This window comes from Pleurodeles waltl, chromosome 4_1 (assembly GCF_031143425.1).
Source record: "Pleurodeles waltl isolate 20211129_DDA chromosome 4_1, aPleWal1.hap1.20221129, whole genome shotgun sequence".
Classification (NCBI taxonomy): Eukaryota; Metazoa; Chordata; class Amphibia; order Caudata; family Salamandridae; genus Pleurodeles; species Pleurodeles waltl.
The window spans coordinates 291371329-291397019 of record NC_090442.1 but is presented as its reverse complement, the minus strand read 5'-3'; the positions used below and the strand labels follow the sequence as shown (position 1 = coordinate 291397019).

General features: G+C 42.6%; 1 protein-coding gene across 6 annotated transcripts in view; it reads left to right on the top strand.

The window, feature by feature from the left end:
• Nucleotides 1–25691, top strand: part of LOC138287696 (NAD-dependent protein deacetylase sirtuin-3-like) — a 287131-nt gene that overhangs the window by 219814 nt on the left and 41626 nt on the right. The gene's annotated exons all lie outside the window — the stretch shown is intronic.

Below are 25691 nucleotides of genomic sequence, written 5' to 3'. Positions count from 1 at the left end.
CACAGTGACATGTGATGTATGTGATTTCTAAGCAACATTCTGTCTTGTTATTGGCAATTGATGAAGTAATTTTCCTGGAACATGACATCTGGTAATCCACTGAGCATGTGTAGATTTAGAATATGCGTAATGTGGAAATCAATGTTAACACTCATTCCCATTCCTGATTTAATATTTGACAGTGATGCTGTGTATACGGACCCATTTTCATTTTGTCAATTCATCTTGTGCTGGAATAGTTTGTGTTCAAGCTGTACTGATAGGATGGCGATGTTTTTGGTAGATAGGTGGCTTATGTGGTGGGTGACACTGTTGACATATATGTAGTTGTGACATGATGTCTCAAAAAGGTTTCTCATGGAGGTGTATTGCACATATATGTGATGGTAGTCTTGTGTATAGTGTGATGTAAGGGTATGAAAAGAATTTGATGACCCTACCTCTCTCTCTGTTTCTCAGCATCGGCTGGTGAAGAAAACTGGGCACAGCCGAGTGGGGAAGCTGCTGGCCACGGGACCCCAAGTCATGATACCACCAACAACGAGGGACCCAGTGGATCGGAGGGCGAGTGGAGTGCCACGGGGGAGACAGGATCCACATCTTCAACTTCGTAATCCTCCTCCAGTGGACACTGCCTGGTGGTGGCGGACCCACTTGGGACTACCCCAGCACCATCTCTGTCCGCCACTCCCCTTACTACCACCACCACCCTCCTTGTAGCTCCCCACCCACTTGGCCGTGCCCGCTCACCCAGGAGGGCGGGTGTCTCCTTTGCCACAGGCACCTCTGCCCCAGCCCTGCTGCCTTCAGTGAGGAGGCTATTGACCTCCTGAGGTCCATCTCTGTGGGTCAGTCGACCATCGAGAATGCTATTCAGAGACTGGCAACTCAGATCCAACAGAGTAATGCATTCCTGGAGGGCATTCACTGTGCACTGGCTGGCATACAGAGATCCTTTTAGGCTCTGGCCTCCACACTGACGACAGACAGTCACCCTTTGTCTCCTGTCCCCGCCCTCCTTCCTCTTCCCAATCCCAAACCCCTCTTCCCAGACCCAGCCAAAGCACACAAACAGACAGCCATGCATCCACCTCAACATCTAAGGGTAGCTCAGACAAACATAAGCACCACAAGACACACCACCGGCATGCACACAAGCACCACTCAGATGCACACACAGCAATAGTCACAACCTGCCCTGACACCCCCACCATCACAGACAGCACACCTGACACACCTGGAGGCACCACACCAGCATTCACAGATTCAGCCACTACAACAATCCTACCCACAGACAGCACCACAGCAGACCCTCAGACATCCACCCCAGTCACCACACCAGCACACACCGCAACCACTGACATTCCTACATGCGGCACATCTACCTTACCTGCAGTCAACACCCTAACAGACACTCACCCACCCACCACAGCATCCCCCAGCATTTCCACCCCACCCTCATCCCAAGACACATAAACACCCTCACCCACCCATCCAACACACCCACTACACACAAGCATACCGTTCACAAACATGCACCCAAGACACCCAGACCAACACCTCAGACAACCACCCCCTCTCCCTCTACACCCAAGCCCTTTTGCTATGACTGTCCCCTTGTGTGTAAAAAGTCTTTCCTTTCGGAGTTTGCCCTTTTCCCTACTCCTCTCCCCCTGTGATACCCCTAAACCTTCTGTTTCCCTCTCCAAGACCACCCCTTCCACCTCCAATGCCTCTCCTGCAAGTTCCCATGGCCCACTCCCTGCCAAGAAGTCTACCCCTCTCAAAAAATGCCAACCCACCCCTAAGCCTAACCACACCCTCCCAAACCAGATCCCAAAGGCCCCCCTCCAAAATCTAAGCTCAACCTCCCCCCTCTGCAATCCCCCACCCCCTCCACAGATAACCCCTGGGGTGCCTACCTGCCCCCTTGATGCCCCTCCCTGTGGAGGTTACATGGCAGTCAGGAGTCAAGTTCGGGGCACACATGTATGCATACTGACTTAGGTATTTGGACTGGCCTACGCCTTTGAGTTGCACATTTTTAATGACTTTTAATATATTTAAACCAACCTGTTGGTTTACTGGGTACATCTTTGTCATGCATTTATTTCCCTAGTATGGAGTTGTTCCTGGCTGACATTGCTTGAATGTCTGTATTTGTGTTTGTTTGTGGTGCTTGTCCTATCTGTGTTATTTGGCCAGTATGTGAGGTTGTGTGAAGTGCTTTTGTCTCACAATGCTAGGGTGTGTTGTGTGATGGACTTGTGTCTGTTCCACACATTTTGTTGTCATGGTATTGAGTGGTGTTTGTGTTGACGTGTGTTTGTTGGTGTGTTGTCACTTCGTGTGCTTTCACTGTATGTGTGTTTTGTACATGGTATGATAAATATGATGTCCTGTGTATGCCGATCGATAAGTAGTATGGTTGTGTAATTGTGTGTGTTTGTTTCCTGTTGGTTGTATGTTGTGTTTTGTGTGTGATGTGTCCCTGGGTAGTGTCCATTGTGGGTCCCTGCCAATAGAATGGGGATGGTGGTTTGTGTTGTAGTTGTGACATGGTATGGTGTTTTGTGGTACTTTGTGAGAGTGGGCCTGTGCAGTGTTTCCGTGCGTACCTGTGTGTTTGTGATTTGTGTGTGTGTGTGGGGGAGAGGGGAGTTTGTCAGGTGGCCGTAGCGTGGGTGGTGTGTATGTGCGACTGTGTGTCAGTGTGGTATTACATGTGAGGGTCGCTCTCGCACCCTCTTCCTGATTGTATGTTGTGTGAGTGTACATAAATTGACAACATACAACAATAGTTTGCTGTCAGCGGCAGGAAAGATTCCAAAGTCTTTGTGCGAGCAGGATCAGCGGGATGACATCTAGTTCTAATTCCATAGCGGCTAAGGACGAGTATGGCTTTCTGAAGGTGGGTGTCTCCTTTTATACAGGTTGTTTCCGCCTGGGTTTCCGTGGTGGTGCGACCACGGCAGAAACTTTGGCACTGTGCAACCTCGTAATCTGTCAGGTGGAAACATGGTCTCCGCCGGCCTGCAGGTGGCTACCGTCATCTGTGGCGGCCAGACCACCATGGAGGTGGCTGCAGTACTCTGTATTCTGTTGTGAACACTGCCATGATCATAATTTGGCTGTCTTCTCCGCAAGCCTGTTGGCAGTACAACCACTGCCAGCGTGGCAGTCCTAAGACCACCAAACTCGTCATGAGGCCCCATGTCTCTAAAGATTCCTTACCCTAAGCACAGTGTTACTATCATGGAGCTGGGCTGAAAGACTGACAGTCCTGAATCCTTGAGGGCCACTTTCTGGGATTCATGATCAGTCAGACGTCCCCTGGGCTGCGACCAAGACATCAGGGCGAAGACCATGCAAAGATGCTGCATTTGATTCTACACCTATTAACAGGCGCCAAACAGGAGGTTTATCTACAGACTAGTACAGGTCACCCATTCAACATGGAGACCTGGAGACCAAGAATAAAAATAAAAAATGAATAAAAATCCCAAAACTCTGTCAATCAAAGAGGCTTCTTTGACCGTAGCCTTTGACAAAATACCTGCTCCATCACCTAAAGCCCTCTCCCTACAGGTGGCGACTACCCAGGACCAACAATCTCCTCCCACCAAAGGGGACATTCAAATTCTCTTCCAAGAATTGCTCAAGGATAAATCCTGCTTTTTTCAAGCTATCTCTCAATATCTATCAGACCTAGCTCACCATTTCCAGCAGATTGAAACGAGGATGGACCTTTTAGAATTAATTGCAACAGAACACTTCTCATGAGCAAGACAAAATGTAGAAATAAATATTTAATGTGAAAAAAGTCCCTGGGAAATGCAAGACAAAATAATACCTTGAGCAATAGGGGAATAATCGCGACAGTCTCAGATGGAGCTCTCCCAGACCACACTCGGAAAGTTTTCAGACCCATACTCAAGACACCTAAAGACACTGAAATGTTCTAGGATATGCCCCTTATAGCCTGCTCAGTGATCCAGTGACAAAGAAACATGCCCACAGATGCTCATGTTGACTTCTTTCAGTTCGAACCAGACAAAACCACAATGGTAAGATTCCTTAATAATATTCAGTCTGAAGGAGATGCACCTCATCTCTGAGAATATACCTTTTCACTTGGGCTTCTCCTGCCGTCTCATATATACGAATCACAACAAACAACACTCAGTCACTACCAACCAGGAAGCTCAGGAAATACTGAATCTCATGGGGGTGGCTGGGGAGGCCCCTGGCCATTCTCACCAAGAATGATATTGGTGGCAACAACAAAGCTTAAAAACGTACAGCCAAAGCTAGATTCCTTTGTCTCTTACAACAGAAACAGCACGGAGCTTCTTCAGGGAAAGTGACCCCTTCAGCCTCAACACAATGGCAGCTCTCTTGTCCAGGCTGTGATCCTGGATAGACTCTAACCAAACACTGTTATAAACTGAAATATATCTTTAAAAACAAAAAACAATAAAACAGTTGTCTTATATCCCCTTTCTATAGAAATTATTCTCAAAGTTTTATGGGAGGTTTATGGTTCGGGAAGTGATAGGTGGGTGTCCTGCTTATGACCGATGGACCCCGGACCACTTCCCAAGGAGCTGCCTCTCCCCATATTTGACGGTGTTCAAGTTTTGTAACCTACAATGCTGGGACTTTACTCCCGGTATCCTTTCTTTATACTCTGTTTAACTATTTTGTTAGTTCCCTTTCTCCTCATTTTTGTTTTGTTTCCAGTTTAGGGTGCAGATATATCAGGCATTTAAAGGAAACTTGGTCCCACAGTTATGGGGATAGCAAACAGGGTAGTCGTTCTTGAGTGGGCATGCCCAGATAGAGTTATGCTGTGCTAGTTTATCGTGCCACGTAATGCCATTCTCATCTGGACAATGGAAGGTATACGTTTTACTCCAATGTTGTTTAACTTTTTCCAGGATTTACTGCCTATCTGTAAAACAGTGAATTATTCACCTGATATCCATTGGGTTGCAAGTCTTCTTGGAGCATTCCCTTGTCTTCTTAACATTTGATAATACTCTATTACTTACCCGGCTATATAATATATTGTGGCCCATGAACAATCTTGTGTTCTGAGACCCAGTGGTTTGCTGCTCCTTAGGGAAACTATAGCACACTACTTTCATGAGAACACTAGTGACGAACTTTCTTTGGACATGATCTGGGATGCAGCTAATGCAGTCATCAGGGAGATTTTGCATATGAACACTTTTTTGGCATTAATAAGGCCAAAAAATTGGAATTAGAACCCAAGATAAAGGATCTCAAATTTTGACATGGATCCCAAGATCTGTGTGATCAACTGCAATAGAAAAGTTTTTAACAAGTGGGTTCTCAAAAAATGGATTACTACTCTAAACTCCTGAACCAACATAGACATTTGCCAAAACCCTTTTATACTTTAATGTGGGAAACAGAATTAGGGGTGCACCTCAGATGAGTCTTGAATGCACTTATGGACCTATGCAGCAAAACCATCAATTTTACACAGCCTAAAGAAAATGGGTATAAAATTGTACTTTGCTGGTTCCTTACTCCGACCAAACTTCATGCCATGCTTGACTCCCTGCACCTTTGTTGGAGAGGCTATAGAGAACAAGGTATATTGTCTTGTGTGGTGACACTGTCATCTGGTCCACAGTTTCTGGCCAGATATACTTGACCAAATTAGATTGATAACTGCTATTAATTTACCTAGAAACCCCTTGGTAGTGTTGCCGGGGAACACAGGTGAAACGTTGGAATTTCCGTCAACCACCATTCCTGGCAAACTTCTCACAAACTTTTTGTTAGGTTATATCTAACAAAAGTGCATAGATCTGGGGCTATAGACGAGCCCTTCGCCATCAACAAACAACAACGATCTCTGAACAAATGGACATGATTGATTGTTGTTCATTCTTTTCTATTTTGCTTACATATGTTCATGTCATGCCATGTAGGTCAAATTATGTTGATTTTATATCTTGGACAGTGTTTTATATCACATTTCAACTGGGATGTATGAAAGTGATGCTTTGCCTATGTTTTCCATTATTCTTTTATGCCTCTGCCATGATATAATATTGGACACTATGCTCACTATACACTATTTGCATGTTGAATACTGTATTCTGCATCCTGCAAAAACTTAAATAAAGTTTTGAAGAAAAAAAACACCTACATTGTCACCATTTTATATACAGGCCTGTGCCATACAAGAGACAGAATAATATATTCCTAGCCATCAGATTTTTTTTTAAAGTTTTTATTTGCCATTCGTCAAAAGGTTGGGAACCACTGATCTACGTGGATGTTTAGGTCTGGTTTGAAAGTGCAACTGTTACCTGAACTTTTAACCTACATTAACATTATTCCACAGTTCTTTGCTTTCATACAAATACATATCAGTATACATTCCCATGATATTTACTGGTAATGCTTCTCATTACCATACAGCATTCCTTTAAAGCCATACCTACAGGCATTGCCAGCACTTGTTTTTTAATATTTCTTTTCATGAGCTCGAGTTTCCACTGGATGTCAATCTACCAGACTGTAAACTCAGCTGAGATCTTCAGACTTTAAACTCATCACAAGCCTTCCATGTTACTTTACCAAGCATTTTTTGCTGTTATTACAGACTGATTAAGGATGCCCAGAGAGAAGGCAGAACTAGTGGCACACATCTGTGCAATGCAGCTTCACTGGCACTGTTTTTTTTTTTTTTTTAGGGTCGAGCTGCAAGTGCATGTGCTAGTGCATGTATGCATGCATCTCGCTTGCAAGGCTCCGTTGTATACAGAAAAGGGCTTGGGGCCCACCTGTCACTGACTGTTTCCTGGCTTGAGTGGCACTCTTATTTACAACCTCATAATTAATCACTGCAGCTCATTCATCATTCCTGTTCCTCTCTGTGGAGCAGGGACCGAGCACTGATTGATTCAACTTCATCAGTGCCTGTCTGCTTCTCCCGATGTGACTGAGGTAGTATTTTACTCTTTTTAACTTCTAGTGCCCTGCAAACAGAAGGCTTGTGACTGGCAAAAACGTGCCCAGCAGGACAAACGAAATTGCAAGTTTTAATTTCTATAGCTAACTTTCTTTTATTTTGCAAAGTCGTCTTTTCTCACTTTGCACTCATGTTTTCTTTTTTTTTTGCTAGTCGGCGCTGTTCTCAAAAGATGACGATTATCTTGTTCTAAATATTGCAAAGCAACATTTTCTGTCTTGTCATTTCTGAAATGATGCTTTAACACATAATTGTTCAGTTCACCCCAATACAATCCAGCCCAGTCCAATCTATCCCACTGCAATCCGCTCCACTACAATCCACGCCAATCCTCTCCCCCTCACCCCACAGCAGTCCAGCCCACTCCTATCCAAATCACTCACCCCAACCCAATCCACTCCAAAGCACCCTACTGCAACACCTCCAAGCCCACCCCAATCAAATTTCCGCACGTTAAATTGCAGCGCTCAGGGCCTTAGCGAGATAGAACTCTTGAGCTGGAGAAATAGATTGGGTATATGTCTTTGTGAAAGCGTAAAAAAATTGCTTTAGATCTATGTGATAATATAAGGGAGCACTTGTCAACTTAAGAATCCTAATTAAATTTGTCTGACAAGGTAAGTCCCAGATAGTCAAAGCAAAACACCCTATCAAGTTTTTCAGTACCATCTTTAACATAATTACTTCTAGAAGATCCTTTGCCAAAGACCATCTACTTGGTTTTCGAACAATTTAACTCTAGGACCTTTGACTTGCAGAATGCCATGAATTTATTCAGCAGAATTTTAAGACCCATTGGTGTTTTAGATATTAACAACGAGTTATCAGCGTAGAGGAAAATTGCAATTTTTTTCCACTTTCAGGGCGGGTGAATCATTTACACATAACAGCACGGTCTCAACCACAAAATGTATATATAGGGTAAACAGGGTGGGCGCAAGTACACAACCTTGCCGCACTCCACGTAATATTGGGATTTGGCTAGTTAATTCCCCCTGCTCTCTCCACCGAACTTGAGCATAATTACTATTATGTAATCTAATCAAAATATTAATAAGATCGCTTGGAACACCCATATTCATTAATACCCTCCAAAGGTTATCACGGGGTGTCAAATCAAAAGCTGAATGAATATCAACATAAGCTTCTGTTTGCACTATGATACCTGCTTCCAGTATAGGAGGGAAAACCTAAACATCTGGTTTACAGTATTAGTTTTTCCCCAAAACCCGGCCTGTAGGGGCGACAAGATCTGGTCACTGTCGTCCCAGGCTTGTAACTTGTCTAATACTTGTCTTGAGAAGATTTTTAGGAGATTATCTATTAAACTAGCAGGCAGATAGTGGCAGGACAACCTTTTTTAAACATTGGGATCAGGGATCTCGCCATCCTTTGCAATCACATTAGACTAAATGTTCACATAACAAGCCCAGAGCTGGAGTTCAGACTTGTATAAATCCCCAGGAATTCGATCAGGACCTGGTGCCTTTAAGGATTTTAAACTATTAATAGCTGAAAGTTATTTCTCCAGACTTAAAAAACAAGTTTCACCTGTACTAGGAGCAAGAATGACTTGATTGATACTGGAACCCTCCTGTCCCACATTGAAGGAATGCTCATTAGAGCTGTTTTTAGAGTATAATATATAAACATGATCCTCTTATTTATCAGGTGAGATATGAAAGTGCCTGGGGCTAGAGTACTCTCTACTCCCACGCGCAATTAATAATTAGAATGTACGACTATCATTCACTTCAAGGGCATGCAATAGACCTTGCCAGTTATTTTCGTCCCATTTGCGCTTAGCTACTTCCAGTGCTGACTTATACCTAAGGTGCGCAGTCCTAGCTTCCCCAAGATTACATTTGCTAACAGCTCTTCTCAGCATTTGCTTTACCTGCTTGCAGTCATTGGTGAACCACTTAGGGCCTTTCCTGACTGTTCTTTGTTTTCCCTGAGACTTCTTGTACAAAATTACCTTTACATTTTCAAAAAATATCTTATCAATGCCTAGAATAGAAAAGGGATATGTAATAGTTGTTTTCAAAACCAGACATTAAGGGCCATATGTACTAACATTTTCCCATTGACACAGAATGGGAAAAACCCTTTGCTCCATCTGGCCCTTAGTGTATAAAAAGCTGATAGATCTCTGCATGCAATTTTTGATTCACCATAACACTGGGCCACGCAACTCTACGGCAATTATTTTCTACAATAAGTTCCAGAACTTTAGCAAAGCTAAATAGAAGTGAACTCTTCCCTCATTAAAGTAGTAATCAGGGGATTATGATCACTAGCTCTGGAACTCGCAACCTTCATATCACTGAGGTATGGCTAGAGCCTGACCTCTAACAAAACTTAACCATAATGCTCCTCTGACAGCCTCTTTTGAAGGTAGTTGCCCTGCTTGAATCCGAACGGGTTCTCCCATTACAAGCTTGCAAACTTTGGCCAACAACTATGGAAGCTACTTGCAAGGCAGTATTAGTAGAATAATGCCGAGGATTACCTGTCAGGCTGGGAATTTCCCAGAACGCATCCTCTTCCCTCGTTGCCAAACTGATCCAGAATGAGGGCTCAAATAATGTATTAAAATCACCAGCAATTATTGCTTTAGCTTCCGGCTGATAGCTTTCAAAAACGCTATCTTACATAGTTAATACAATTGAATCACATTTTATAGGCATTGAGCGAGCATAAACATTCAGTATTACCACAAATCAAGCCCCTAGGGAACTTAAGTTTAATGCTCATTAAATCCAACGAATCTATATTTAGGGGCTCGTACAAACAATATAATTATTTACCAAAATCATCAGACCGCCCATTGCCCATCCAGTTTTTACTGGGGGAATCGCCTCCACACCATAGGTGGTAAACCCACGTAGGAAAAAACCTTAGTTACAGCCCAAGTTTCCTGAAAAATACATACATCATGCTCCCCTGTGAAAGAAACCCAGTCCTGATCGACCACCTTGGTTTTAATCCCAGCCAGGTTCCACGATATTAGGGAAAATCCTGGCTTACTCGCAATTTTTAATGGAAAAGAAGAGTCGATACTTTGCTTGCTGCCAGCATTGTTACAAGACCCAGCTAATGGTCCCACTGTATTAACCACATTTGCCGCTACTGCAGATTAAACAATCGGCGATGTTTCCGTTGTACGGGGAGTTGGTAAAGAAAGTGAGCCCGAGGCATCACTACCAGATTGTTCTTGGCTCAGTCAATCTATCATATTACGATCAGAGATCTCACCATTTTCCCCAAGAGGGAGAGGGATTCGCAATAAGTACACTCGAGGAATTGGCGGAATTGTGCTACGATGTTGAATTGACTGCAGCACATGTGTGTTGAGTGGGGGGTGTAATTTGTACACCATTCGAAGAAGCATCCGCTTCTTGACAAACTCAGAGCTCGTATTCAGTGAGTTCCTCTACCAGGAACAGCAAGATTGACCTTTATATAACCTAAAGAAGATATTTCCCCACTGAATCGTTCAGCATTCACAATGTAGGACCTAATAATAGATAAACAACCCCTTGTGTGCCGGAACCATTAAACAACTTTAGTAATTAATGAGTCAGTGTCCTCAAAAACCTTCTGCCCAAGCCTCGTTACCGATGTCAAAAATACAGTACATCTTTGTCTGGGAAATGCGTTAATCAGACGATGCCGGGGCTGACCTTCGATCAAATGTGGTCCCTAAACACAGGGGAGAGTGAAATCAATGGACTGTTCCTTGCAGGGGGGTACAATGATTCAAATCTCACAGATTTTAAACGCCCGGCTTGAGCTGCATTGACCATGCCAGATATACAAATGTTCTTTTTGCGATCTCGGCGAGTTGCTACTTCCACGATTCCCTTTGTTTAACTCCGGGACATTTCGAACATCTCTGCCCTGAATATTAGCAGAACAACAGGGTGGTCCCTTATTAGGAGGGGTTGAGTTGTTCGATGTTGCCTATAATTCACTTTCATTGGGCCCAGGCCCTGCCTCGTCAGGTAATGCCTGTTTAACTGTGCCTTTGCTAGTATGACGGGTACAACAGCACGTGTTCCCCTGTTCGATTTCCTGAGATAGTGAAAAAGTAAGTCCTGAATCCATCTCGTTAAGCTCATAAAGAATTGCTTGTTTACCCCCCCCCCCCTGTTTCATGTCAATGAGAAAGCCTCGATCATCTAGGTTCGTCATTTGTGAACCCCCTGCTTGTAGAGCAGTAGTACATCTAGTAATTGGCACTTTGCGAGCACAGAATACCTATTAGAGCAAGGAACATTAGGAAAACTATTATTTTGGGGGATATTGGTAGTTCACATTCCGGCAGCTCTGCCATATCTGGGGGTTTATCCAGTTGCGGTGCACAATCTAACGACTGTAGATCACTCGCTACGGGCAGGTTCTTGTTTGGAACAGACTTGTGGACCCCGGGCTTAAATTTTCGCCTCCCCCTCTTCAACCTAGCAGGCAGTCTGGAGATAGCCTCAGCAGTTCAAGAAGCAGCATTTAACATAGACTCCGCTTCCTTAATAAAGATGGTCAATATCATCCTGGATGCAATTATTTTCTGCTGCAGGACTAGAGGAAGTAGCCTTACTTGACTGTTTTTTTTTGGCTTCTTTTTGTGAGCTTAAGGCAACTCAGGCCCTTTACACTTTCCCATTGTATTCCCACCTGCTCCATAGCAGCAATTGGAACAGCCAAATAAGACCTCGATTAGCCTTCCTTTTCAGTTCGTAGCTGTAGAAAGTGGCGCTATCCCGAATGAACGTGGTGTGGGCCAGCCCCTGCCAGGCGATGACAGGCAAAGACGGGCCCGGCCTTGGCCAAGGCTTCTCCAAAGCATACGCCTGGGCGTGTCACACACTGCAGGGCCCGCTTGCACTATTTAAAGTGCCTCCTGGTGCAACAGAAACGTTGGCGACTGCTCTTTGCCACAAGGTTGTTTGGGGCGTGAAGTCCAGAGCTCCCCAACCGCCGTGAATAGGTCCCCATGCTGCAGGACCCACTTGCACTTTTTAAAAACACCTCTTGGTGCGACAGGAACATTGGTGGCTGTTCTCTCTGCCACAAGGTTGTTTGGGGCGTGAGGTCCAGAGACCCCCAGATGCCGTAGAAAGGTCCCCGTGCCGCCGGACCCGCTTGCATTTTTTAAAGCGCCTCCTGGTGAAACAGGCACAGTATGATTTTTCTAGTTTGTTATTGGTGTGTGTTTTTGGACCATTCTTTTGTGGGGAGGGTCTCATTGTACCCTTTAAAAGAGGAGTGTAGTTTGGTTAGGAGTAAAATGACTTCCGAGACTTTGTGCTCGAATCACCTTGGATTTCATACAGAGGAACCCTCCTCCCGCAGAATGATAAACATCATTACCAAATTAGAGCATCATATTGTGCATAATAGAACACAGAATCTGGCAAAGTAGAAATGTATGCACATTGAAAGAGGCACCTACGCAACTCCTGTCTTCATGGCAAGGTGCAACACTCAGCAGATGCAGGGGCCGCTGTGTGCTGGGGAGGTCTGTGAGTCTTTAGGACTGAAAACCCTGTGGAGTGAAAACTTAAGTCTAGTGACAAGGGAGGGCATAGAAAATGCAGCATTAGTCACCACTGTAGAACTTTATATGAGTGGAGGCCCAGGTGATGGCAGCTGTCTGGCCAAGAAGAACGCATGAGTACACCGAGCCCTCTGAGGGGAATGAATATCACCCCACCACCCCTGCTAAGTGGCCCAAGAGCCTTAACAGCGTTAATGAAGTGCTAGAGGACAACGGAAACCTCACTGTTGCAAGCTGGTATTGATTATAGGGGCTGGCTGAAGAGAACCAGCTGAAGCCTCTTGCATAGTGCGGTGGGATAGATGAGCCTCAGAGCCTGGGCCGACAGTGCAAATCCTCTTTGCAAAAAGGAACAAGCCAGGTTCAGTAAAAAAAATATATAACACAGTGCAGTCACTGTGAAAAGTGACAAGTGGCTGTATTAGACAGAGTGTGCTGTAGTTCCTGCCGTTAAATAAAAGTGATCTCCATGCTAGTCACTACCAAGCGGCCGAACATGGGTTTTGCACAGTGATCTTTGGAGAAAACTATCCATGAGTCACTGCCTTTGGGTTTAAAAGGGAATACCTGTAAGTATTGATTGGCTTTTTGGGCACTGTCATGGGAGGAGAAGAGAGGCAGGAATTCTGCAAACATAGGTCTGGAACAATTCCCTTTTAAGATTTTTCAGATTACTGAACACTGCAAAAAGACCTGCAAGCATTTTGACTTCTTGAAACGTATTAAATAGAAATCTCATGACAAACAGTGCATAGAGGATGCACACATCTGGTAAACCTCAACAACTAGTAGACCCTTGCAAGCCAGGAACACTCTCCAGAAAAAAAACCTGTCAACTATTCAGACCATGACAAAAAGAGTTAACGGTGCTTAAGGTTAAACCACAGCAAGAGAGATCACACCAATACAGGATCTATCGGAGGAAGGATAGAGTGGAAGAAGGACCTCTAAGTTTGAAATCAAACCTATAGAGTTGGGAAGTGGCTCCTTACTTGGTGGGCGGAATTAATATTCATGGGCACACAAGATGATGTGGAGTGTGAGAATAGTGCAACAGCATACAATTTCTTGGGATTTATTTATTTAACGTATTTATAAACTTCAACACTTATCCCCTAGGGGATGTCACAGCGCTAGATAACTGCCTACCTATCCACTAAGAGAACTCGGAGAACTCACTGCACCAAAAGCACATACACTCCATTAGCCCGGAAAGTGTTAGGTTTTTAACTCTTTCCTAAGTCTAGTGTGATCCTTAATCAGCTGAATGTCCAAAGGGAGGAAGTTCTACTGAGCAGCAGCCAAGTAGGAAAAAGCTTAGCTCCCTGATCTGGCCTTCCCTATTCGTTTGGTTTTCGCTCTGGCCTTGTTCTGAGATCGCGGGTGGGATTATAAAACTCTACCTTGGCTTGTAGGATCTCTGGACCCACATTGTGCACGGCTTGATGACGTGGCATACAAGTTTGACATTGGCTCTTTTCTGCATAGGCAACCAGTGTAAAGAAGCGATGCTGAGGCAAAATTGTCCATGTTACAGATTGGCTTGGCTGTGGCATTTTGTATTACCTGCAGTCATGTGAACCGGTAATCAGCCATGCCCTCAAATAGATCATTGCCATAATCCACCTTACTTGTTATGACGGCCTGGTCTATGGTTTTCCGCCATGCAATAGGGATCCATTTGAACAGCGTTCCTCGCAAAAATTTGAGAATGCCAAAACATTTGCCACACGTAGCTCTGACTTGTCCTTGCATGGAAAGTAGGTCGTCAGTGATGACCGCCAGGTTTTTTGCCAATTTCTTGGGCGTGGGCATCTCTTCTAAGGACTCAGGCCACCAAGAGACATCCCAATCAAATGTGCCCCGCCAAACAGCAGGATATCTGTTTTTTCATCATTAAGCTTTAGGCAATTCTTTGTCATCCATCCCACTTCTTCAGTGAGGCACCTCTGTAGATTGCTGCAGGTCTCGTTATAATTCTCCCCCACTGATACCATCAGCTGGGTATCATCAACATGGAAGTGACCTGAAAGCTCCAATTCCTGACGATTTTAGCCAGCGGAGCTACATAAACATTAAAAAGGCTGGGGCTCGGCGAGGAGCCCTGGGGATCTGGGGAACTCCACACTTAGATGTGAAGAGGCAACATCTACAAGGACCCAACTGCACTGTCTGTGTTCTTATCCACCCGAGAGCGTGGGAATGTAAGCCAATCTCAGGCAGTTTGCCAATCAGCAAACTACGAGATCCTGTACTGAAAGCTGCAGACAGGTCAAGTAGGATCAGGGCTGAAGCCCCGCCTTGATCGGCTACTGACAGGATATCATCCAACACAGCTAGCAGCATGGACTTGGTGCGGTCATTAGTTCGAAAGCCCATCTGAGAGGGACCCAGCAGCTTGATCGTTTTAAAAAAAATTGATATTATTCACCAATGTTTCTAAGATTTTAGACATGTATGGAAGGAGAGATCTAGTTCGATAGTTTGATACAATCAACACATCAATGCAAGATTTTTTTAGCCAGAGGCAAAAGTACAGCTTCCTTCCAAATCTCTTGATAAGTTGCCTCTGCAACGTATTAAGAGGGACGGGGGGCAGAACAGCCTACAAACAGGTAGTCAGTGATAACGATACTTTAATATGCTTTCCAAATTATCAGACACCACAAAAACAGAAAGAGCATACTAGTCACAGAAGAGTTAAGATCGGGAGGCTGAGACATCTCCTTTCTATAGGACACAGCGGCAGCCATTCTGGAGCAAGGAGGGAGAATCATGGATGGGAGCAAACATTTGCAGGAGAAGTTGATGAACTATACTTGTGGCAATCCCCCTTGATATATGGATGACAAAAGATGAGATACATCCTCCTTAAAGCAGACAGCCTTTGGAAAACTAAAATGGCCAAAAGATCGAATTTCCGACAACTACAGTACTCTGCAAACTCAGGAGGAGATAGTTCACCAGAAAATACCATTTTGAAGAAACTGAGACAACCAGCGGTTGTTGCCCAACTAGATTTACTGAAGGAAATTAATCATGAGTAAACGCTGGAATGCTACACCAGTGGTTGATTAGTATTTTTTGTTCATATTTCATTACAAGTTTAAGCTGGTGGATGACACAGGGTTTATTTTCCTTTGAACTGAAAGCAACATTCAATCATTCCAATCGTGAGTAGAAAAATGGTAGGTTAGGTTTCTTGGGTAGAGGATAGGTCAGATGTAACCTGAGGAGTTTGTTCAAGAAGATCATAGATAAATAACTGCTGGTCCTAAATTATGGTAGTGATATTTTTGTGTTACCAGATAAAGTGATATAAAGCATTATCTGCCATACAGAGATTGAAGGCTGAAGTGGTCTTCCTATCAGAGAATCCTTGTGGTGATATTGAATTAATGAAATAAAAGGGTATGTTGAAATAGAATGTGGTATTGTGCTTTTCAAACCCAGAAGAGGGAAACACGTGTAGAAGGGTACATTTTATATTAATTCTCTCACACAAAATATGCGAAATTGCTGGAAATCAGCCGATTTAGGTTAGCAGATCAGAAATCTGTTTTGTTGTGTGCTAAAAACCCAACTAAGGCAGACCCATATTTCTTCTTATACCTCTTTGAGGCCCTCGTGGAGATATCAGACCCTAACCTGGACAATCACAAGACTCCAGACACTAAAGGCAATGATGATATGAGAGGTTTTCTGCAACCGTGACAGAAGTCTGGACTATACTGAACCTTTCTCATTTGTTTCACACTTTGGGACGTGGCTAATTTCACGTCACCCAGACACAGTACAACTTTGAATATATATACCTTCTATCATTTCCTCATTCCAATGCTACCTGTTTTTGGCAGATGCAGAATTATTTACAGTAGCTCTCTTACTGCTTTCTGGTATTTCTAAACTGTAGTTGTTAATGGAAGAACAAACAAATAGAAAACGTGCTCAAAAAAGGCCTTGGAAAGAACATATTGTGTCCATTGTTTAAACAGTTTAATTCAGCAAGTCTAAGGAGGATGGTGTGATCATGGTATACAACTTTTCAAAAGTGGTCCTCAAGAGCATCCCTGTTGCCATGAAGCCTATATTAAAAGGAAGCTCAGCAGTGAAAAACCAGTGAAGGCAATACTTTTACTTGGTGCCCAACAGGGAGTAATAAAATCAGTACAATAAGACCTCAGTGAAACTGGAGTGTAGGTATCTGCTCTATAAAAAGGTATTGCATTTTGTGGGCTGATTGTGTAATTAATAAAGTGGAAGCAGACCACCAGACACATCCCACCTGTAAGGCTGATATCTGGAATATGGACCAGGATAGCATAAACAGAGAATTTCTTTGCATAATAAGAATATATGTGCAGCAACCCCATTCACAGAAAGAGTTGAAGAATACCACAGAGGACATTTTTTAAACCAAAACCCCAGAGGTGTATAGTTTCTTTGCTGAATTTAATGTTGTTTAGAAGTACACTACTAACCAGAGTATATAGTTAGATTGTAGCTTGCAATACTGTATCATACTTTATGGTAGAAGCAATGGTTGCTTTGACTAAGCATAGCAAAGGTTCATTAAATCGGTCTAGCAAACTTATTGTCTGTTTACTGAGAAAATACATTCAAATCTTAAGCATGATCACAGCAAACAAAGCCTAAGCATCTATCAGACGGATTCCTGATCCTGACCAGATGGACTTTTTTTTAACCAGATTACATGTGGAGGATAATGTGTGTAATAAGGCACACTAAGAATTTACTGCTGTTGATGTAGAGAAGGCCCTTGATCATGCTGATGGTTGTAGCTTGTTAATGCACTTAAGTAATTAGGTTATAACCAGAAGTTTAAAAGCTAGTTGTCTGCCTTTCTAGTAATCTAATAGCCACCGTTCTCGCAGGACAACGATATACTACAGGGCATGTTTTTTTTTTAGAAATTTCTGTAGAGAATTTCCTTTGGCTTGGCGAGAACCTTTAGGATTCTCCTGAACGATCAGCAAAAGAGAGGCCTGGCTCAATGCCCCTGCGTAGGTGTGCAATTAAGTTGGTACAGCTAGGGAGGGCCCAATGTAGGAGGTAAAAGAATGTATGGAGAATCTGAGCAGAATCCCTACTTTACCGTTTGGTTTCTTTATGCTGGGTAGCACAGAGGCTGTGTCTCCATCATATAATCCCATCTTGCGCAAGACAATATCGCAAAGTATTTTTTTTTTTTTTTTTTACAAGAGTGCATACTCTGGTACAAATGCAAAATCCCATAATGCGTACAGGGCTGTTTTGCAAACAGCAGTGTCCCCCAAACAGGTAATCTGTTCTATATAAGATCTCCTGTTCTCAAATGCTCTGTATAGAAACAGTTCTGGATATATTTGTAGGATAGGTATTGCGTAAGAAACGAAATGAGCCTTGAGGTAACATGAGATTTGCGACCTCAGATATAAATACAAGGAATATGAGATTATACTTTTTCACAACTGGAGAGATCTCTCTGAAAAGTCTTATGAAGAAATAGCAAAACGGAAAATTGCTGTTACGCTTTAAAAGCTTTAAAGCAATGGCAGGATATTATGCTGCCATGGAACAAAGACACAGGCAGTTTCTGAGACCATTACACAGAGCACACTGGGAATGGAACAAATTGCATAGAATCTTCCCAGAATCATGAGCAAGTTCCAGAGGAAGTTTGGGGTTTTAATTATGAATTGTTGATTATGATAAGACTGAAGATTAGCGGAGAATGGATACCTTTCCTAACTATTAGACTGAAGGTAAAGAAACCAGGTAGCTTGAGACCTTTTGACAGCGTCATGTCCTGAGTGTTATTCTTAATAGTCAACACAGGAAATTGAAGGGTATAGGATTGGCCATAGGCAGTGGAGTACTCCTGTGGTATTGGAACATGTTAACTTACAGAGAATGGATAAATGCAAGTATTAAAGCAGCAGCCTTCAAAATGATGATATACCAAGTGAGGGAAAGGTCACAAAAAAGTGTTTAGACAGTATTCTTATTATGTTATATTCTATATCTGCGTGTCCTTTTTCGCGCTGTTCAAAGGAACGGATTCTCATAGTGAAAATATTCTATATTTCAAATTGATCTTCATACTCTGGTTTATTGTGGAATTTCTGCAATACTGATGTAAAAGTTTGCAGCCAAACGTAGGTTACAGCAGAATCTGTTTTGATTAAAGTAATCCCCAAAACACTCCTTCCACTTCACTATGCCACAATGGCTCCATGTCCCATCCTGGTAACTGTATTTTTTGTATTGTTTTTTGATATTATGTGTCATCTTGTCTGTCTAATTTGGTGAGATATTTTATGCAACTAACAGCTGACTGGGTGTCCACTGTTGCCTATTGCAGGTATTTTGTTGAGAGGGCTGCACTACAGTGAGGCAGGTGCTGCTGTGTTTTAAGAGTTGCCTGTCTGCATTCCGATGCATCTACTTTCTCCTGCTTCAGATCTATAGCTTCTTTTCATTACGTATGGTCAGGCCTGGTCCTTCACAGAGAGGAAATACTGGTGTATTCCCATGTAAAACAGGTTCCTTTGTTGACCAAGGTCAGGGTACTATCTGCGAAGGCCCCACACCATGGAAAGTAAAATTGTATAAATTAGCTTGACAAAATCTTAATTCTGAGTTCCTGAATCATGAGCTCACAACAGGCATGCCAGCCATGCACCATCTTTCTACCCAGGTAGCAGGAATAGTTGAAGAGTATGCAAAGCTGTGGTGAGAACTTAATATGGTGAATATAGGCATTTCTGATTAGTTGCATTTTAAATAGTAGAGTTTCCTCGCCTTAAATCAAATATTGCGTGGTTTGAAAAAAGGAGATCCAAGGAAATGCAATATTCCAAGAAATATATATATATATATATATATATATATATATATATATACTAAAGTTATTATTCTGTCTGATCTACCCACAAAAATTACACAGGTTGATATACATATTTTCCAATGCATTTTCTCTATCTTGTGTTTAAAAAAGAAAAGAAAAAAGGGAATGAAGTGCCAATATAACTGAAAGACGTATAGGTGTCTTATTAGTTTGTCAGCAAATGTTGTGTCTCAAGGAGACCCACAAACCATTGTCCTCCCATTGTATGGCCTTGATGGGAGATTTCCAGTCAATATGATCTGTGAGCAATAATGTTTGCCTTGTGTTCGTCTCAGAATTTTAAAGTTGAAAAATGCCATTGCATTGTTTGTTTGCAAAACTTAAACAGTCTAATGTACACGAGGCCTTTTCAAAAAAGCCCAGAAAATTTACTTCGGAGAGGCAAAGGCTGGCACCCTTTTATTGCACAGTGACAACCTCAATGGTCTCTTATACAACATTGCAGAATGTATAGTGATAATAGAATTTTAATCTTCACAAACAGATCCTCTTGGAAACTCTCCTTCAAATTGGCATTCTCCATACCACCCACCATAGAAGCCCTAATAGGCTAGTCCATCATAATTACTTTTCCAATAGCAAATATGCCTTCCTGACAATAGCTACAATAGCCACACGTTGGCAGAGGCCACCACAGTTTTCTAGTTTCTGGACAGATTGATTTTTCTAAAACTGGCCATTTGGCAATGTAAACCACAACACTAGTACAGAGTGGCCCAACCCCCAGTTCTTAACCTGGCTGTAGTTGTATTGACCGATTGCCACATGGAGATGATTGTAATCTGCAAGAGCCGCAGTGGAACACCCGAACTGCAGAAGCTGATCCCATCTGAAGCCTAGTGTGATTTCTTTGGCCTGAAGACAGAACACGCAAGGATCCCATCCTTTTCCAGGTGGTTGTATGACAGGATATCGACCACAATAAAATAGTTTGAAAATATCCACAACCAAAATATTGACTTTACATACATGTAATATAAATTACAAAAATACTGACTACCACAATACTGTGGCCTAGAATATCAATGTAATGGTAAGAAGTTATTTTTATACTTAAAAAGCTTTAGAAATAAACAAATAACAAACATTAATTTATTATTGTTAAAACTTAAAAGAAGTGTTCTTAAAATTACACATAATTTTACAATAATTGCCAAATTTCAAATGATATATTAGAACAGTTATTTTATGTAAATGAAAATTATTTATCAATCAAAATTTAGTGATTTATTTTAAATTATAAAACAATATAAAACATAGTAGTTAAAATATGTAATACATGGTATTCAGTCTATTAAACCATAATAAATATTTTTGAAAAAATGTAGAAATAAATGTAATTTGTGAAATTACTATAAATGAAAAATACAAAATAAAACACATCCAAAAGATATATACTTTTGCATCTAATGTCTTCTAAATATCTTTAAAACAATCCATGATGAAGTAACAAGTAGTATTTTAACTCCAGTCCAAAAAGATTGACAAATAAACTAAAAAATGTCAAATAAAATAGTCTAACAAGAATCCTACAGCCAATGGGTGAAGTGCATGCATAAGGGGCAAATTTACTATTCTAAGTCTGATCTGACAAACACTGGGGAAAGAGAGGGGCAGATTGAGTATTCAAACTCCAGTCAACGAAACATTCTCAAACATGCCTACACGGGGAGACAATTTAGTAGTGTAACTCTGGTCCAACAAACATCAGGGACAGTAGGTACACTTGGCAGTATGGAGGGGTAAGGTTTACTCTTTAAATTCCAGTCTAACAAACATTGGATAAAAGGCATACACCAGAGGGGTCAGATTCACGTCACACAAATAATATAAGTAGACATTTAAAATGATATAAACCAGTAGATAAATACTTTTAAAAAGCGACACTTCAATTAAAAATCTGTTTTTTTTAAACCAAGCTTTAGAATAAATAGTAAATATTTACTAATGTGTCAGAAATCCTAAACTATGAAAACTATTAACCCCTTCGCTGCCAGGCCATTTCCCCCTTCTGTGCCGAGCCTTTTTTTGGCTATTTGGGGCAGTTCGCGCTTAGGCCCTCATAACCTTTTGTTAACATAAGCTACCCACGCCAAATTTGCGTCCTTTTTTTCCAACATCCTAGGGATTCTAGAGGTACCCAGACTTTGTGGGTTCCCCCGAATGAGGCCAACAAATTAGCCAAAATACAGTGAAAATTTCGTTTTTTTCAAAAAAATGGGAAAAAGGGTCTGCAGAAGAAGGCTTGTGTTTTTTTCCCCTGAAAATGTCATCAACAAAGGGTTTGCGGTGCTAAAATCACCAGCTTCCCAGCTTTCAGGAACAGGCAGACTTGAATCAGAAAACCCAATTTGTCAACACAATTTTGCCATTTTACTGGGACATACCCCATTTTTACAATTTTTTTTGTGCTTTCAGCCTCCTTCCAGTCAGTGACAGAAATGGGCATGAAACCAATGCTGGATCCCAGAAACCGAAACATTTCTGAAAAGTAGACAAAATTCTGAATTCAGAAAGGGGTAATTTGTGTAGATCCTACAAGGGTTTCCTACAGAAAATAACAACTGAAAAAAAATAATTTGAAATTGAGGTGAAAAAATCTGCAATTTTTCTCTACGTTTTACTCTGTAACTTTTTCCTGCAATGTCAGATTTTTTAAAGCAATATACTGTTACGTCTGCTGGACTCTTCTGGTTGCGGGCATATGTAGAGCTTGTAGGTTCATCAAGAACTCTAGGTACCCAGAGCCAATAAATGACCTGCACCCTGCCTTGGGTTTTCATTCTATACCGGGTATACAGCAATTCATTTGCTGAAATATAGAGAGTAAAAAATAGCTATCAAGAAAACCTTTGTATTTCCAAAATGGGCACAAGATAAGGTTTTGAGGAGCAGTGGTTATTTGCACATCTCTGAATTCCGGGGTGCACATACTAGCATGTGAATTACGGGGCATTTCTCAAATAGACGTCTTTTTTACATATTCTCTTATATTTGGAAGGACAAAATGTAGAGAAAGACAAGGGGCAATAACACTTGTTTTGCTATTCTATGTTCCCCCAAGTCTCCCGATAAAAATGATACCTCACTTGTGTGGGTAGGCCTAGCGCCCGCGACAGGAAATGCCCCAAAACACAACGTGGACACATTCCATTTTTTGACAGAAAACAGAGGTGTTTTTTGCAAAGTGCCTACCTATAAATTTTGGCCCCAAGCTCAGCCGGCACCTAGGTAAACCTACCAAACCAGCATATTTTTGAAAACTAGAGTCCTAGGGGAATCCAAGATGGGGTGACTTGTGGGGCTCTGATCAGGTTCTGTTACCCAGGATCCTTTGCAAACCTCAAAATTTGGCTTAAAAAAACACATTTTCCTCACATCTCGGTGACAGAAAGTTCTGGAATCTGAGAGGAGCCACAAATTTCCTTCCACCCAGCAATCCCCCAAGTCTCCCGATAAAAATGGTACCTCTCTTGTGTGGGTAGGCCTAGCGCCCACGAAAGGAAATGGCCCAAAACACAACGTGGACACATCCCAATTTTTTTTTACAGAAAACAGAGGTGTTTTTTGCAAAGTGCCTACCTGTAGATTTTGGCCCCAGCTTAGCCGGCACCTAGGGAAACCTACCAAACCTGTGCATTTTTGAAAACTAGAGACCTAGGGGAATCCAAGATGGGGTGACTTGTGGGGCTCTGACCAGGTTCTGTTACCCAGAATCCTTTGCAAACCTCAAAATGTGGCTAAAAAAAACACACTTTCCCCACATTTCGGTGACAGAAAGTTCTGGAATCTGAGAGGAGCCACACATTTCCTTCCACCCAGCGTTCCCAAAAGTCTCCCGATAAAAATGGTACCTCACTTGTGTGGGTAGGCCTAGCGCCCACGAAAGGAAATGGCCCAAAACACAACATGGACACATCACATTTTTTCACAGAAAACAGTGCCTATCTGTGGATTTTGGCCTCTAGCTCAGCCGGCCCCAGGGGGGGCAGAAATGGCCTAAAATAAATTTGCTCCCACCCACCCCCCCAGAGAGCGACCCTTGCCTACGGGGTCGCTCCCCTTGCGTGACGGCACAAAAAAAAAAGTTCCCTGGTGCCTAGTGGTTTCTGCCCCCCTTGGGGGCAGATTGACCTAAAATCAGCCGATCTGCCCCCAAAGCGGGCAGAAATGGCCTAAATACAATTTGCCCCTCCAGGGGAGCAACCCTTGCCTAAGGGGTCGCTCCCCATCTCTAAAAAAAAAAAAAAAAAAATTGCCCTGGCGGCTAGAGGTTTCTGCCCCCCCCCCCCCCCCCCCGGGGGCAGAAATGGCCTAAAATAAATTTGCCCCCTATACCCCCCCGGGAAGCGACCCTTGCCTACAAGGTCGCTCCCCTTGTGTGACGGCGCAAAATAAGATTCCTGGTGCCTAGTGGTTTCTGCCCCCCTTGGGGGCAGATTGACCTAAAATCGGCCGATCTGCCTCCAAAGCGGGCAGAAATGGCCTAAATACAATTTGGGCCCTCCAGGGGAGTGACCCTTGCCTAAGGGGTCGCTCCCCATCTCTAAAAAAAAAAAAAAAAAATAAAAAAAAAAAAAATTGCCCTGGCGGCTAGAGGTTTCTGGCCCCCTAATAACAATAGGCCGATCTGCCCCTAGGGGGGGCAGAAAAGGCCTTAAAAAAAAAATGCCCCCCAAGGGGTCGCTACCTTATGTCAGTTCCAAAAATAAAAAAGAAAATCCCTGGTGTCTAGTGGGCGTTTTGACAGCTGGATTGCTTTCAATCCGACTGCCAAAACGCAGAGAGAGACTTCAAAGGGAAGGAAACATACATTTCCTTCCCTTTGAAGCCTCTCTCGGCCTCCCCCACGTGATCGGAAGAGAAATGCAAAGCATTTCTCTTCCGATCGTGCTGGAAGCTGAGCTTCCAGCGCAATGGGGGAGGTTCTGTGACAATCAGCACACGCTCGTGCGCTGACGTCACAGGTGGGGTGGGGTGGGGTGGGGTCGGGGGTGGAAGGGGAAGGGCTTCCCCTTCCATCCCTGACTTGGGGAGGTGTGGGGGAACCCCACAGAGGGAGCGCTAGCTGTGTGCCCAGGACGTAATGGTTACTTCCTGGGCACAGCAGCGCTGTGCCGCAGGACGTAACCATTACGTCCGCGGCACAGAAGGGGTTAAATGAAGCATTTGGAAAATAAACAATAATCCTCAAACTCCCCCATAAAGCACACAACCAATAAGTATAGTACACAATATTTTAAACTTAGATATTATTGTAAAACATTAAAACAAATAGTTAGTCAATATTTGTGTGCACTATATTTTTGTAGTCACAATATTTGGACCACGATTTTACGATCTTACAATATTTTTGAGACATTTATGTGGAATGCCTTTGTAGATAGTACACAAGGGCTACACTTCTCAACTAAACTTTGTGTTGATGGATAGCCCAACTAAGGGTTCAAATGATCTCTATATTTAACCTTTGGTTAAGACATTCTCCTGGTAGGCTATTTAAGTATTTGGGTTCATGACCACACAAAATGCAAGGAAATCCACACATTAGAAGGGACGGCAATGATTTTCCTATTGTCCTTTTTGCCCAACCTTTATCTCTCATGTTACCTATGTCTCTTTGGCACTGAACAACCCTTCTGCAACTTCCAGTTCGAAGTAGAACTCTGCACCAGGTTCAGTGTGATTATGAAAACATAGTATGTAACGCTGTCAACATTTCTCAAGTCACTGTCAAATGTTCTCATGCAGTTGTTCCCAAACATTCGTAACCTACCATAAATCACTTGTCACCTCACTTCAACTTTCATACTCTGCCCTAGATCAAGTGAAAGCTTTGACCGTATAGTAGATAAAATAAAGTTCAGTAGGTAAAATGTGCTAAAGCAGCAGCCAACACTTTTTATTCTGACAAAATGCTACATTTGAAATGCTTATATAAGAAATCCCAAAAGATACTAAATTAAATTGCAACTTTATCAACCAAACCACGTTGTGTAGGCTTCTGCTTAGGAGCCTGTGGTCAGTGTGTTAAACTGTCACAAAAAGTTGTTCAGTGTTTTAAAAAATGATGGTCCTTATGTGGTCACCACATCAGTTAAAGGAATTCCCCCAACCCTGAAGGTCATGGGCTGGCAACACCAAAATAGTACACTGTCATCTTGCTACTGCAGCAGTTTGGCCCTGCTCATACCCAAGATGCTGTC